This window comes from Alligator sinensis, unplaced genomic scaffold (assembly GCF_000455745.1).
Source record: "Alligator sinensis unplaced genomic scaffold, ASM45574v1 scaffold312_1, whole genome shotgun sequence".
Taxonomy (NCBI): Eukaryota; Metazoa; Chordata; order Crocodylia; family Alligatoridae; genus Alligator; species Alligator sinensis.
Window position 1 is genome coordinate 1,663,899 of NW_005842029.1, and position 13,577 is coordinate 1,677,475.

Consider the following 13,577-nt stretch of genomic DNA (forward strand, 5'->3'; position numbering starts at 1 on the left):
AATACAAGGAACAGCATTTTCTTTACTCTCCCAAGCAAAACAAAATTATAAATGGGAGAGGTGAAGGGTTGCATTGGCCTGCCTATACTCTGTTCCTTTTTTTCCAAATCTCTTGAAAGTATTATGACAAACCAATGAATTGTCAGAACTGATTCCTGTTCTTTCGTAAACCTAATATGTTGTTCCACTGTAGTGCATAGAGAGTTTTGGAAAGTAACAGAATCTAATCTTTGAAATTGGGAGTCAGTAGTCAGTTGGAATACCATCAACTGCATATGGATGACTGTGTCAAGATTTTCACAGGAAAGAAGCGTGTGAGGAAGGAGATTGGGAAACTGGTTGTCAGGTTAGTGTGAACCAAGATTAAAATGCATAATTAAAGGGTTGAAAACATTTTCAACAAGAGAAAAAGTGCTGGTCTTCTCTAGGAGAGGTAGATTTTTATCATAAATAGGATGGTTGTGCTAAAAGGTTTGTTCTGTTTTGAGAGTTTCAGCGATTCTGGCTTTTATCAAGTAAAACATACAAGCCTGTACTTAACTTTATGCACATTGACCTAAGTGGGGATTAATAAGTAGGAGAGAGAGATGTACCCAGACACATTTATATAAAGCTCAATAATTCTATTAAATACATCTTCCTTTGTTAACAAAGATAGCCTGTAGTAGTATCAGGAGATCCCTTCCTCAGATGGTGCTAGATAGGTAGTTATGCTATTATGTCTAGATGAGAAAAAGTGTAATTGAGTCTTTATACAAAGATTCACAGATATTGATAGGACTTGCTGTCATTTGGACCAACTAAAGGGGACAAAAAACAGAAATGTAATTGTTGGTTTTAAGGGCCATTAGAGCCAGTGTGGGGAAGTTTAACCTAAGGGCATCTAGGGATGCCCCTAGTTGTACAATTTAGATGTGTAAGTTACAAACCATATTGACAAATACATTCTGACAATGAACAGGAGCTAGTTACTTATGTTGGCTAATTCCTGCTTGCTGTACAGTGGATACAGTGTAAATCTTATGCAGTGTTGTGTCATTTGGTAAAGCAAATAAGTTGGTTCTATAGTTTATGTAACAATTAGATAATTGTCCTTTCATGTAGATCTGATTTAAATATGTTGGGCAAGCCTTCCCCCCCCCACCTTTTATTCTTGTGAGGGAAGCATTCTCCAAAGGATTTCTGTTCTATACATTACACTGATGGGTGGAAAGGGTGATTCAGAAAAAGAAACAGTTTGCAGCTGGCATGGATTGGTTGCAGATTACTTTGTCCCCCGCCTGCCTAGGGGACAGAGGGAAAACCAAGGCAATCATTGTAACTCCTTTTTCGCTCTATGAAGCAGCTCTGCTTCAGACTATCCATTATTCGTACAGATTGTGAACTGCCTGTCACTTTTAGTGTACAGTCATTTGGGACATTAGAAGGAAGTTAAATTGTGTTAACAATGGCCACCAGATCCAACTTAGTTCACTCAGGTGCAGACCTTACACTTAGATTCCTAGTTAGGTCTATCTGTGTGTGACCTGTATAGAAGTTCAGGACAGTTCGATCAGTCTAAATATGGCCAACCTGATCTAAGTTAAATTACCACAGAGGTAGGGTTAACTGGGATTGGATCAGCCATTTTTAGATAAAGCTAACTGTCCTGAACTTCTGTATAGTTCCCCATGCAGCCCTAGGGCTGGGAAAGCACAGTTGCTGGCCCAGTTCTGGGGCTGTGCATTTCCTACCGACCTTCCTGGTACCAGGCTATTTTTAACGCCCCCGGCCCCTCTCCCAACCCCCAGATGGACAACCTCCCTCCCCCCCACCCCACGAACCTTGCCTGCCCCCCCAGTCCCTGTCATGGACCCTGCCTGTGTCACCAATCCTCCTGATCCCCCCCTGCAGACCCTGCCTGCCCCTCTAATCCCTCTTGGACCCCGCTTGCCCCCTGATCCTCCCCCCACCCCGGGCTGGTACCTGGAGACAGGTGATTAAGTGAAAATACCAACTTTCACTTCAAAAAAGGGGAGGAGGGGACAAAATGTAGGTCTCATGGTTGTGGAGAAAAGCTTGAAAGCATGCACTGAGCAGTGACAAAAGCCTGAGAAACCAAAAGACAAATGAGGAGAACCCATTTTTTATTCTTATTTCTAAATATTTCATCTTTTTAATCCCATCTCATGATTTATAAATGCTTAATGTTGGCAGTAGTGTTAACACTAGAGTTAGGTAGCATTTTAGTAGGAAAACAAAGCTTAGTGATTGTAAAATAGAAATCCAAAGTTCAGGCACTGTGCTGATTAAACATGATATAAAAACCAAGAAAGATATCGCCAACAAGTAGTGCTTGTCTTTTGCAGTTTAAAAATCTGTAGTGTTTGTTAGCACTGCAGCTTTTTTAATCCTTGTCCAGAGGTGTAAGACAAATGCTGTACACTTGGTTGGTACCTACATTATGGAGTTCATCATCTATACTGGAGCCCAACTCTTGAGAAATTTTTTCACAAAACCCAACTGGAAGGAACAAATTCTGACTTCAGGTATGCAGGTACAAATCCAGAATAGCTTTATTTCTTTAATAGAACTTAATTGAATTCAGACAAGTGTAGGTAACATCAAATGGGATAAGAATTACAAAACAAAACAAAACAAAACAAAACTGTATATTGTTTTAATATAAATTCAAGCATAGATCTAAGTATGGAAAAAATGCTCAAATTAAAACTCAGTAACATCCTCATGATTAATATGCTCTCAGGGACTGTATCTGATCTTCCAAATGATTTCTTTTTAAAACATTTTGCTATTCAGTCAATATTTACTTTAAGCCTAACTAAATGCTTTCTATACCAAAATGATGTAAAATTAAGCAGTGCTAGGTATGCTGCCCTGATTTTCTGCGCATTTTGTGTTTGGAGTGCAGAAAAGTCAGTTATTACTGGCTTGGGGAATGGGAAGGCAATACTTCTATGCTATCCTGTAGAATTTCCTTGAAGAGCTTACAAAGAAATAACTGTCATGTTAGGGTTCAAGGGTAACTAATGAATGTGCAGCTCTTATAGGGATACTGTTGTATAAATCATAGCACTCTCTGAAATCCTGTGTCTACTTTAGATGCAAACAAGTCCTAAATCAAACTATACTGTTGGGGAGGGGAAGTTGAAGGTTTTTTAAATCTGTTTTTCCTAGTGGGCGGTTCTATATTTATGGTAGGTTTTTGGAAATAAGGCAGTTTTACCACTTTCTTGGTATTGTCAGTCATTTTCGTTTTTGCTTTGTGTGAAGTTTATATTCAGCAGCAGAGATAACAATGTTTTAAACAATAGGAAAATGTAGTAGAGCCTCAAAAATTAGTAGGGGACTGAAGGCTGGTAAGTACCAAAAAAGGTAATGAAATTTCAGGCTGACAGTGTTCATTTAATAAGTTTGATTTCTGAGTTTCTTGAATAAGGGACTGAGAGGGAAAATGGAGAACACATGGAGCATGTTCAAAAGCAAACAGAAAATAAGCCTTTCCTCCTAGAATTTATGTATACCCACATGTGGTTCTTTCAGCAGAATTATTGCAGGCCACTAGTGAATATAAACTGCAAGTAGCAAATAGGGCAAGACTAAGGCCAGGTACAGACGTTACACATTTGCCGGTATAAATAATTGGAATCTGGTCTATACCTGGAACAGAATGAATGTTTGGCACACAAAACCAGTCTATACCTGTAACAACAGAATTTTGTACACACAGACTAGTTAAAAATGGCTGAATCCTCCTGTCTAAAATTTGTTCCCTCCTCTTCCCCCTCCCACCGAAGAACAAATGATTGTTCTGTTTTCTACCACTCTAAACTATGCCATTTTGGCTAGGGACAGAAGTTACACATAAACCAGTTTAAGTCAGGGGGTTTCAGCCTTTTTAGATCAGTGTACCCCTGGCGGCCAGACATGGGTGGGGGGGGTGGAGAGGTGCATAGTTGGACATGGGGTGGGTGGGGTGGCGCATGGCTGAATGAGGAGCAGTGGGAGCTGCCACGTGCAAGCTTCCCCCGTGGCCAGCTGGGTGGGTGGTGGCTGCGCGGTAGCGCAGGATGGTACATGGCAGCACTCCATCCCTGCCCACCCACATGTACCCCCTAGCGCCTTCTCAAGTACCCCTGAGGGTACATGTACCCCCAGTTGAGAACCCCTGAATTTGTGATCAGAAACTGATTTAAACCTGTAACAGAACAGAAGTTCAGTGCACATAAACCAGTTTCAAAATGGCTGAAACTGGTTTAAGATAAACCTGGTTGAATGTAGTATCAGACTTAACTGATTTGGGTTGAACTGGTTTATGAAACTTCTGTCCCAGACCCCTTCCTGGTTCAAGTTAAATCAGAGTACCCCGGCATCCCAGCATGCTTTGCAGCCTTGGGTTGTGTTGTGCTGTTTAATTCAGCAGAGAAGGGTTGGGGGTGTGTGTGGAGGCAGGGACTGCTTACCCCTAGGCAAACCCCGGCTGGGGTCTGGGGCCAGGCATGGGGGTTAAACCGCATTTCCCCCAGTTAACCCCCCCTTCCCATGAGTACAGAGCTGTCCTGCCCTGCTAAACTTACTGCTGGCTGCAACTGTGGACTACAAATTCCAGAGGCACCTGGAAGCAGGAAGAGGAAGTGATGAGCAACCCTGCAGAGTCCTACTGCTGTGATTGTGGATTACAAATCTCCGACATCTCAGGAGCAGCAGGATGAGGAAGCAAACACACAGCCCATGCTGTCTACATGCCAGAGAGCTGTGCTGTAGTACCCCCTGGCTTCTGGCCTGAGCCGCTACAGGCATGTGGCTGCAGTCCCTGAATCAAAAGTAAATGTCTGTCCAGTTGTTTCTCAGTTTAATCTCTGCAGTTTACAAACCTGCAAATACTGAATTGATTTATCCTCAGGCTTTTTTGACTGTCTGTACTTAGCCTTATGGAAAACCACATAACATGGATTGGTTCCACTTTGGGCTTTTGAAGTGTCTGTGCCTAGCCTAAATTAGCTCTTCTTATCGTCAGAGCACTCTCCTTTGAGAAGCCGAAAGCCCATCTGTTCAGAAAATGCCGGGCCTGCACCACTATTAATTTGGTCTAGAAGTACCATAGTCCAGTCGGCTCAGATAGAGTGCTCGTGGCTGCTCCGACTTGATGTTATCACATAAATTCTTGGAAGCTGGAGGAAATGAACCCATGGTAATCCCAGTAGCTGTAGGCTAATCTTATGGGGCTCCAGCTTCCCCTTTACCCCACCCTAGCCACATCAGATGTACTTTGGCAGGAATGTTCCGTGTCTCAGCCTCTCCAATTTCTCTTGAGTTCCAGCCAGATTTAACCTTGGATGCAGGCTGGATATAAGGGACAACTGCATGAGACTCTCAATAATGGCTGGTTCTTGGGCATAACTTCAACCCAAAAACAAAAACGGAAAATAGTGGACTAACAAAACACAGTCTACAGTCTCCTGCCACTTTGGGAAACAACAGAGGGGCAGGCAGGGTCTGCAGGCTAATGAAGCCACGGGAGGAATAGCTCATCACTCAAAATGGGTACAACAACTAATTAACAATGCAAGGCAGAAAAGAAAGAAAAAGTAGTAAAAGAATGAAAAAATAATCAGCTTAAGTACTCATCAATTTTCCTTGCTTTTTTGTGTGGTGTAGGGCTGCTGTTTGGGATCATTGCAGTCCATTTGCCAGAAATCAGTAGCTGGACACTGGCTTCTCCTGAAGCCTCTCTAGGGATCCACCTTCCCTTCTTACGATGACTCCTTTGAACAATTCACTGGCCCCCTGGCCACTCTCTGCTTGCAGGCTTGTAACTCCTGCCTGCTGGAAGACTCTTTCACTCCCAGTTTCTGGATATGTGAGAGTGCACCACAATCTGGTGATGTCTTCCTTGCTCTGCCCCTTACCGGGGCCCTAAATAGCTCCGCTGAATGCCTCTCCTCCAATCCAGAGGGAGAGGCTGCTTTTAAAACACCACACCTCGGGCACAGCGCAACATGCCAGCTCCGGGATCGGGTGAGTGGGGGGTTGCTGCGCAGCCATTTCTGGCATCTTTTCTCGGTCCCCTGTGGCTCTCCCACACTCATCATAAAGACAGGAGGAAATTATCTGAACTTGGAGTATAGTTTAACTAACTCAAGCAAGTGCAGATGAGGTAATCAATTCAGGGTATGCATGAAGCAGCGTTTTACAACTTGTTTGTCATGAGAGTTTTGTAGGTAGAGAGTGCACTATATATGGCTATAAACATGCGTGGGTTGCAGAAATGGTTTGGCTGATCATTTCCTGAAGCAAGACAATGTTCATGGGAAACTGTTTTTTTGTTTGTTTGTTGTTTGTTTTTATCTTTCTCAAGGCCAAATCAGTTCCAAATTCAACTGGGCAAAGCCCAGTAGTCAAGCTCTAAAATTCAACTGAGCAGAACTCAGTTGTCAAATCTGCATGTCTCTACCACCAGGCAGGTATCCTCCCTTCAAGATCCATCGGTCTAGGGCTTTGGATATTCCCCAAATCCTGGCAGGTATCCTGTGTGCAAGCCCCATGCCCAGAAGCCTTGGGATTTAGATGCCCCTTGTTTTGCCTGATCTTGTTCCTTTAAGAAAAAGACATTCCGCTGAGCTAAAAGCTCTGGCCTGGAATACAGCCTTTTCCACTTCAGCCAGCTGTTTGTTTGCTTGGAATGCTGCTTTCTTAAAGGGGCAGCGACAGTGTAGTATAATTTTATTTTTCAGAATGGCTAATTACTGATAAATTAAATTAATTTTTTCTTAAATTGGTTCAGGGTACTTTATGCTCACTGGGTATAACATTTCAAACCATATTACATCCTGTCAATATGGTGGTACCTACCCATTTTCTTTTTTCTTTGTCAGAAAAATTAGCTAGGTCAGTTTCTTTCTCCCTTACCCTCTCCGGGGTGGGGGCTGCCTGAGAAATTTCAAGTTTTTTCCAAGTATTTATTTTAGAGAGACTGAATTGCTTCTTTGCCAGTCACCCGTACTACCTGGACAAATATTAGTGCTTATTTTCAGATATCCTGGAAGAAGGTTTTTAGGTCAAATCAGTTTATCAAACTTCTGTCCCAGACCCCTTCCTGGTTCAGAGTGCCCCAGCATGCCAGCATTTTGCAGCCCTGGGCTGGGCTGTGCTGTCTGTCCCACAGAGCTATCCCCACCCCTAAACTCCCTAGCTGGAGCAGTGAGGGCTGGTTCTCTGGCCGAATCAATGCCCCCCACCCCGCAGGCAAACCCCTGCTGGGGGCTGGGGTCAGGGAGTGGGGTTAAACTTCCCTTGCTCTGCCTTGCTTACTTGGTGCTGGCTGCATCTGTGGACTACAAATCCCAGAGGCACCTGAAAGCAGGAAGAGGAGCACCCCTGTAGAGTCCTGCTGCTGTGATTCTGGACTGCAAATCCCAGAGACTTCAGGGGCAGCAGGAAGAAGTGAATACACAGTCCATGCTGGCTATGTGCCGTAGAACTCTGCTCTAGCACCCCCCTCCCCCTCCAGCTTCTGTCTTGAGCCACTGATGGCATGTGTCTGCATTTCCTGAACCAAAATGCATATCTGTTCATTTGCTTATTGGTTCAATCTTTACAGCTTAGAATAACCTGCAAAGACTGAATCAATTCAGCCTTGGGCTTTTTGACTGTCTGTACTTAGCCTTAATGTCTAGACTTAGCCCTGGAGGGCAAAAAAACCAGCAAAAAAACTCTGGTGTAAATTAGATGTTGTGTATTTGCAGTTATTCACACTTGGACATGCATGTTTATAGGTAGCTGGCATCTTTGGGTACTTGCAAACATTACATTTAGATTGACCTAACCAAGGCTTAAATCACAGGGCTTAAATCACCCCAAAATTGCCCACTTCACTCAGAAAGTGAACCAACTTAAACTGAGAAAAGGTTAACCCAATATACCAAGGATTAGCTGGATCTTGCGAATGTCTGTACATGTTCACAGCACAACTCTGGGGCTGGGAGAGCCCATCCACTCACCCCAGCCCTTGGGCTGTACTATTTTAATCCACCTACCTCAGGGGTGGGCAAAATACAGCCCGTGGGCCAGATCCGGCCTATGAGGCCACTCTATCCGGCCCACAGGGCCCCTAAAAAATTTAGAAAATTAATATTTCTCTGCCCTTGGTTCCTGTCAAAAATGACAGGAACCAAAGGCAATAGGACCCAGGGGAAGCCTGGCGGGCTCCAACAACAGCAGCCCCCCCCCACCCGGAAGCCCCTGCTGGGGCTTCTGGCCTGGGAGCACGTGGCTGCCCCATGCTGGAACTACAGGTAAGTGGGGGAGGGGAGAAGGATGGGGGGGACCCTGGGCAGGGAAGGAGCGTGGGGTGGGGGGGAAGTGGCCCCTTCTCTGCCCCATGGCCATTGCCTCATGCTGCAGCCACTCGCAGCCTGCCTGGGACTTCCTGTGCCTGCCCCGGACAGTCCCATGTGGGCTGCAAGTGCCTGCAGCAGGGAATGCTGGCCATGGGGTGGGTGAGGGGCTGCTTTTCCCTGTGCTCAGCACCAGTTTCTTCCCTGCCAGCAAGCAGGAGCTTGGGGCTGTGCACTGCCCCCCGCCTGTACTGCAGATCTGGGGGACACTGGGTGCGAGTGGGTGGGGAGCCAGTGGGAGCATGGGGCCCACACTGGTGCCCCGGGGTCAGTGCTGGTGGGGCCCAGAGCAGGGTGGCAGGAGCACTGGGTCCCAGCCGGCAGGGGCTCTATGGAGCCGGGCCACGACCCCCCTCTCCCTGCTGGTGCAGCCCAGTCTAGCTCCATGGACCTCTGCCAACCTGCGCCCCGCTTTGGGCCCCACCGGTGGTGGCTCTGGGACATTGGTACCAAGACGGTGACCAGGGGGCAGGGCACCTGTCAAGGGGTGGAGCACCTCTCATGGGGCAGGGCTACCCATGCGGCCCTCAACAGCCTGCCAAAACTGGGTAAGCAACCTTCCACCCCTGACCTACCTGGACTGGGTTATCTTTAGCTCCCTAACTGTCTCCCCTGACTGTTCACCCTGCACTGCTCCTTCTGACCTGCCAGCCTCCTCTTGACCCCACCAAACTTCCTCTCTGCCTCTGTACCTGTGGATCTGTCAGCTCCCTTCTCTATACCCCACCCAATCCCAAATGATTTACCTTGGGCTACCCATTCTGCTCCCAGCAGCAGCACATGCCTGCAAGCGTTGCTCCTAGGTTAGGTTTAGGCAATTTAAAGCAAGCTACCTAAACCAGGTGATGTACCCTTTGTCTCATCTCTTTCATAGCTATGGAGAAGGGTTTTCTTTTCTGCTTCTTAGAATCAATTTGTGTAATATGACACTGGACTTTTCCAATCTGTTACTGAATAAGCCTGAACCTATTGGATTCTGATACCAGTGAAAAAGAAAATAAAAAACCTAACACTTCCTTACTTGATTAAAACTTTTTACTAGCTTGAAATATTTTATTATGGATTCATTTGTACACTTTGTCCACTTGGAAAACAAATGTTTTAATTAGTGGTTTGGAATAAGTTACATTACTCTCAAAAGCAAATTCTTCCTTTCTGCACATTTCCAAAAGACCCTATTTGGGAAGGAAAGAGTAAAATGAATTTCCAAAAAGAAAGTGCTTCAGGATACTGGGCAGCTTTCCACTAAACATCTGTGGAAATCTGGAAATAGTGTTATTTTAGTCCTTTAAAAGAAAATAATATTATAATTCTTTCTCTTTCTCTCAAACAAAAAAAACCGATAAAATTCTACAGAACGTATAGTTTAGTAGGAAAAACAGAACTTAGTTTTTCAAATAAGACCAAGAACATAATTTCTTTTAAATGTTGCTTTTGCTCTTGGGTGTATACAGTATGGAGGTTATTCTTAGCTATTATCTTCATATTGGAAATAGTTCTATTAATTTGTGGAATGTTTGATGATGGGACAATATTGATCATATTTGCTGCAAGCTAGGGAGGTTATCTCACTAGGTGTTGTTAGTGCTGACCTTCATCTTAGTATTTGAGCTCCGCCTAAAGAAAATAGTTTGGCAGTAGCGTAGTCGTGAGTGAACTGCAAGGTCACTCTTGTTCTTTTCCTCTTTTGAGTTATAGAAGCTCTGCTTCAGGAACAGTTTTGTGGGGGAGGATAATGAAAGACAGAAAAGGATCTGACAGTTGATAGTAATTGTCTATATAGTAAACAAAAGTTGAATATTCATGATGAGTATTTTTTGTTGCTACATCTAACACTTCATAAGATCCTGTTGCTGAATAAGAACCTGAACCAACTCTAATTAAAGTAAATAGCAAGTTTGTTGGTCACTTCAGTGGGAGCAAGCCTATTCTCTCTTGTAGCGGAGATCCTCGGGAAGCAGTTTTAAGGCTGCATTCCAATGGTGTAGCAAGCTTTTGTCACAGAGGTTAGCACTGAACTAGCAACAGGCTTGAGAAAAAGTACTAAAATCATTAAAAGTGTGGAGATCATCAAATGCTGACTCATGTATTTCATAATATCAAAGTGTGTAACCAGTTCCTAGGGGTATATAATCTTGCATTAGTTGAAGACTGCAGTGTGCTATCTAATTCTTCCCAGGGACAGAGTCCATGACTCCACCCAGCCCGATTGCTATAAATGGCAATTGGACTTAAGGGAATTAGAGCAAGCACTTTGCTAAGCAAGGGTGGGTTCATTTGCAGTTGACATTTTCAGTACTGAAAATAAATCATGCTTATGGAAAAATAACAATTCCCTTGTCTTCTGAATATTAGAAGAGACTCTTCCTCATGTAGTATGGAGAATGAACTCTGAACAAGACAGTTTTATGTTGTGAATATGATTAAGGTATAATCCACCCTGCCTAGATTCCAGTAGGATCCCTGCATCATTTGCTTTAGGGGGAAAAATTAAAAAGGACTGTATTGTAGTGAAAGGACTGGACTAGAACTCTGGAGAAGTAGGTTTGTCTCTGTTTTTTCCACAGAGTTCCTCAGAGAAGTTGAGCAATTTCAGTTAAACTAGAATTTTGGAGATGGCTACTGCTCATATGTTCTTCATGTTTTTATTGTCCACAATGAAAAATTCAGAGCTTCTACAGAAACAGCAGGTGCTCAGGAGCTGTGAAGAAAACAGGCTTTGGGCATCTCAAATGGATCAACCAGATATCACAGAACTCAGACTTAGCAGATGCTTCTGTAAATGTTGCTCCTAAGTACTCTCTGCTTCAATTCATCATCTGGAAATTGGAAAGAATAAAACTTCCTCAGCAGGACTTTACAAACATAAACTCAATAACTTTATCATGTATGATATAAGGTCTAGTTATCTTTCTTATTTAGTATTGAAGCACCTTTGTATTATGGGAATGAGTGCCATTATTTCCAAGGTGTTTCAGAAAGTAATAGCAATTTCAAAATGAATTTACTAAACTGGGCATTGTGTGCATTGAATGGGAAACTACACAACAGTAGGGAACACTGGTCATGGTCAAACCACCCATTGTTTACAGCTATGTAAATAAATGATTTAGTCCAGTAAATAAACATTGCATACAAAATGGTTTATTTCAAAATTGGCATTACTTTCTCAAGCACACCTATATTTTTTTAAATGTGCAGGATTTGAATGGTCTAAAGTAACTAAAGTTTGGGATCACATACTGAAAGATAAGGATAAAAGGAAACAGTCAATATCTGCCTCATTCTTTATTCTTTCCTTAGTTTCTGTCCATAACTGTTGTTTAGCACTTGTCTGCATAGTCACTGAATATCCATAATCAGTTAATAACTGTTATCTGAGTGGTGTGAGTAGTTAGAGTGTCAGTTTATCTATATGCAGACAACCCTGAATTCTTTTTAATTTTTTGGCATAGATGTTTTGTTGTTAAACTGTCTTGTGTGTATACTGAAACTATGAAAGATTCAAAGGTGAGAACAGCTGAAGGATTCTGCAACTACCTCCTTGTCAGCCAATGAAGGGGAAATTTTGTTGGCTCAGATGGGATCCTGCTCCTGGATCCATGTCTCTGGGAAAATCCCTTATTTTCCAGCCTTTTATTTGTCAGTTATCTGCTTGTGAATCAATCTCCCAAGTGACTATTTATCTCCTCCTTTACTGGGAATCACACCCTCTTATTGCTGGGAAGAGGCCTGTTTGGACAGTTGAGTAAATAGTCCGCAGCTATAGTATTTCTTCAGACTTCAAAAATCAAAATTTGCTAAAAAAATTTTAAAAATATATATTAAGGTGTTTTAGGAACATAGGACTGGAAGGGATCTCCTGGATCATCGAATTCAGTGCCATCCATTCAAAGACAATCAGTTATACCGATTCCTATAGTCTAGAATCTCCAGCCTATCACACACACTACAGCCACAAATTACTGTATTAAAACAAAATTCAGAACACTTGGTAAAGTGCCACAAATAACAAGCAGGGGAGATAAGAGTGCTGCCAATTCCCCTCCCACTGTCAGATAAGTTATTGGTTAATTTGCTGAAACAATAATAGGACTAAGACAATGCCCACCACTGCAGAAGAAAGCAGCCCCTTACCTCTGTTCCTTCCCAGTCCTTCTGTGTCTAACTTGGGAGAAAATGTCCTGCTTGTTACCAAATTAGATGGTCAATTTGACCCTGACCAGAAAAGCAAGACCCTCCAGCAAGGGAAATATCTAAGCACCAGCAGGCCAGAAGTTATCATCAAGATGAGCTTTCTGGCTTCTGACCCATTTGGGTATGTTCAGGTCTCATTTTCATGAAAGCTGTGAGAACACAATTGTGTAACATTGTGAGAATTGGCAAGATTGTAACTGCCTTTGAGAAATACCTGTACCTCCAGAAATCAGGATTTTCAGAATTCTCTGGTTATAGGGCCATCAAACTACCACACAAGCGGATACAGCTGGGCTTTAACCTTTAGGCTGGATGCAAACAGTCAAAAAGCCTGAGGCCGAATCGATGCAGTCTTTGCAGGTTAGTCTAAACTGCACAGATTAAATTGAAACAGAAGTGAACAGACATTTACCTTTGATTCAGGAAATGCAGCCACAAGCCTGAAATGACTCAGGGTAGAAGCTGGGGGGCTAGAGCATGGCTCTCTGGTTATGTGTTCACTTCCTTTTCCTGCTGCTCTCCAAGGTTTCTGGGATTTGCAGTCCAGAGCCACAGCAGTAGGACTCTGCAGGGTTGCTTATCACTTCTTCTTCCTGCTTCCATGTGCCCCTGGGATTTGTAGTTCGCAGTCACAACCAACAATAAAGTTTAAGTGGGGGAAGGGGTGTTTAACACCCCTCCCAGGCTCCAGACCCCAGCCGTGGTTTGCCAGGAGGAGGAGGGAGGGCAACTATCGCACTCCTGTAGATTGGGCTGCATCTCCAGCTGAGCTTGTCCCCCCCACCATCTTGTCAGTCAGCCCTCACTGCTCCAGCCAGAGAGCAGAGAGGTGGGGCCAGCCCTGCTCTCTGGAGCAGACGGTATTGTCCAGTCCAGGGCTGGAAAGCATGCTGGTATTGTGGGGAACTCTGATTTAACCTGTTCTGTTACAGATTTAAACCAGCTTCTAATCACTTGAAACGATTTATGTGCAACTTCTTTCCC

General features: G+C 43.7%; 2 protein-coding genes across 5 annotated transcripts in view; one reads left to right on the top strand and one right to left on the bottom strand.

The window, feature by feature from the left end:
• AMELX (amelogenin X-linked) overlaps window positions 1-6,011 on the bottom strand; it is a 16,900-nt gene extending 10,889 nt beyond the window's left edge. Inside the window, exon 1 of the mRNA XM_006022309.2 lies at window positions 5,625-6,011. The gene's annotated coding sequence lies outside the window, so the exon portion shown is untranslated. The remainder of the gene's footprint in view (window positions 1-5,624) is intronic.
• The window catches only part of ARHGAP6 (Rho GTPase activating protein 6), a 575,699-nt gene that overhangs the window by 408,868 nt on the left and 153,254 nt on the right, over window positions 1-13,577 (top strand). Inside the window, exon 1 of one of the 4 annotated variants that reach the window (XM_025202546.1) lies at window positions 240-346. The exons of the other annotated variants lie outside the window; for them this stretch is intronic. The gene's annotated coding sequence lies outside the window, so the exon portion shown is untranslated. Of the gene's footprint in view, window positions 1-239; window positions 347-13,577 lie in introns of those variants that run through there. 4 annotated transcript variants of the gene reach the window in all.